We start from the raw sequence: 2,500 nt of genomic DNA on the forward strand, positions 1-2,500 counted from the left end.
CTCGGCGCACACACTTACTTACGAGAGCAACTGTTTTTTCGGTGCGAGTGTGTGCTTCCGGGAATTCCGGGTTTTCTGGTTCGCAGCAAAACTGTGTTCTTCAAAATCACGCAAATCACGCGCTCCAACTAAATCCAACAAATTCACCTGACGGATACTTTTGCAACTGGGTCCGAAGCGTAGCGTACTGCGTCGAGTTTTCCGACGGCAAGTGGTTAGCAAACAACGGTGCAGCTGAGCGCGGGCACCAGGACTGCTCGCGTGGCAACCGGGCGTCGGTCCCTAGCGACGCTTAGCAACGAACGCCAACGTTGCTAGCATACCTGACCGCGGTACAGCTGGCCGGCGGTGTCACCGGGAATCGGGAATTGTGTGTTTTTGTAAAAACCATGTGGCTCTTGTCTTATGAACTTGTCTGAGTCTGCGTGCGCCATTTCTTAGAATTTCGGATTTGTTTACCGATTACGGGAGTCGCCATTTACTGAGAATGTCAGTTTCAGTTTTTCATGGCCACGTGATTACCGGCGAGAAAACGTTGCCGCGCAGATTAGAAGTTTTGTACCTTTTAATCGTTCCAGTATTACGATTCCATTCTTGAGCATTCCTCACAGACAGGGCGCTAAATTTACAATCAATCTTTCACGAATAATTTAAGCTACATTTTATTGCGAGATAAGGTATTATAAGGTATGGTTTATTACATTCCGCATAGGTTTATATTCATAGCAGATTAACTATCTCAGATTAAGTTTAAGATGTGTTTCATGTTAGCTTTGTTGAATTAATTTACATGGGCATCTGCACTTTTAGTTCCTTCTCATTTTCCAAAAGTCCTTGTAGATGAATTAATTAAGGCAAAACATTATAATTTTAGAAAAGACACGAGAAAAGTACGCTACTTATTTGGAGAACTATATACGTAAACTACATAATCCAGCTAATAATTGTCTTCCGTAACATATTGACTACTATTCGACATAGACATTATGACATGGACATTCTATTCGTCTTGCTATTTTCTATGGTATTGAATAAATGATTGCAAACACGGTCGGAACGAACACGAAACAATTCAATCCGTATACAACACGGGGATAAACATATCATTTTACGACTTGCTCTGTGTAACATAATAGCAAAATATTTCTTGTTGCAAATTTGCGATGAATACAGCGATTGTATAATATTTTTGGTGGCTTTAACGCTTGTATCGAGTTGTAAGAATGTGCGACCATATTGAATCTCGGGATTGCCTCAAAAAGACAGAAGAATGGTAGAAGTCATAGAAGAATGGTAGAAATCATGGTAAAAAAAATAACAAACTTAGCATGATCAGTGCAAAAATGGAAACGGTTCCGGTAGCAATTACAGTTGTTCGTCCTTTGTCGCTGATGCGTACGGACGGTGTGACGGCACGCAAATCGAATTCCCTGTTCTGATGGTCTACTACACCGCCGTGGTGTGAAGAAGTTGCAATTCGTCTGCATTGATCGGTAGCACGTTTATCGGCACGCATCGGCTGGTGGTAGGCTGCTGGTGAGCCGTTTGAGTCCAGGGGTCGTAAATAAAATTTTGCATCAATTAGCATTTATTGGAATAATTATGTTTTCACTGGACGGTCATACATTCGGTGACCCTTCCCGTGCCCTTTTCCATTATTGATGGTACCGAACCTGATTGAACAACGGACACCCCAGGCACCACATATGGACCGGGTGAAAATGCGGTTTTTTTTTGTTCGCCCTCTCCCTCCAGGCTGGAGGGTGACTGTTTGCCAGATTCCGATAGGCGCAAGGTCCAGGGGTCAATTTGCAGGGGTCTGAAACATAATTTGCCATCACCCTTTGAATGGCGTTGCTGGCCTGCAATTTAAGTTGCAGCATTTTAACTTCCCATGATGATTACTGGATCATTTGCAACACTCCGAACAGCGCGCGGAGGTCGCCAATGTGTGACTCTAATTGATTTGGGGTTTTTAAACGAATTTATAAATTAATTACAGACACGCCATATTATTTCCATAATGCGTGATAGTGTGTATCGTTGTCTTCGGTTTGGGAATGCGCCGCATCGTAAATCCGCACGTTCTGGAGCTGGCGAGAGGAGCGAGGGATTCATGGAAATTATGCGTTGATTGCTTTGAATATTGTTAGGGAAGATTTTGATTACCGGGACATTCGGCTTTATTTGAATGACCGACGAGGAATCATCGGACAACAACGAGCACAGCATATTTTACCAATCAATATGTATCAAAAATCAAACTCAGGTAAGCATTCCGATTTGGAATACGTCGTGTAGTTAATGCATTGAATTCTATAGTTTATTCGAGCAGCGTCGAAAATGTTCTCTGCATCAATGTTATCCTAGCGTTCAAAGAGTCAATATTATAGTTTGAACACAAAACGGCACTGAAACGCACCGTGCCCTTTGATAATAATTAGAAGCTATTTGCTTGACCGAATATCAAATGTTATGAAATGCATATTTAGTAAATTGG

The sequence above is a fragment of the Anopheles darlingi genome, chromosome 2, assembly GCF_943734745.1.
Source record: "Anopheles darlingi chromosome 2, idAnoDarlMG_H_01, whole genome shotgun sequence".
NCBI lineage: Eukaryota > Metazoa > Arthropoda > Insecta > Diptera > Culicidae > Anopheles > Anopheles darlingi.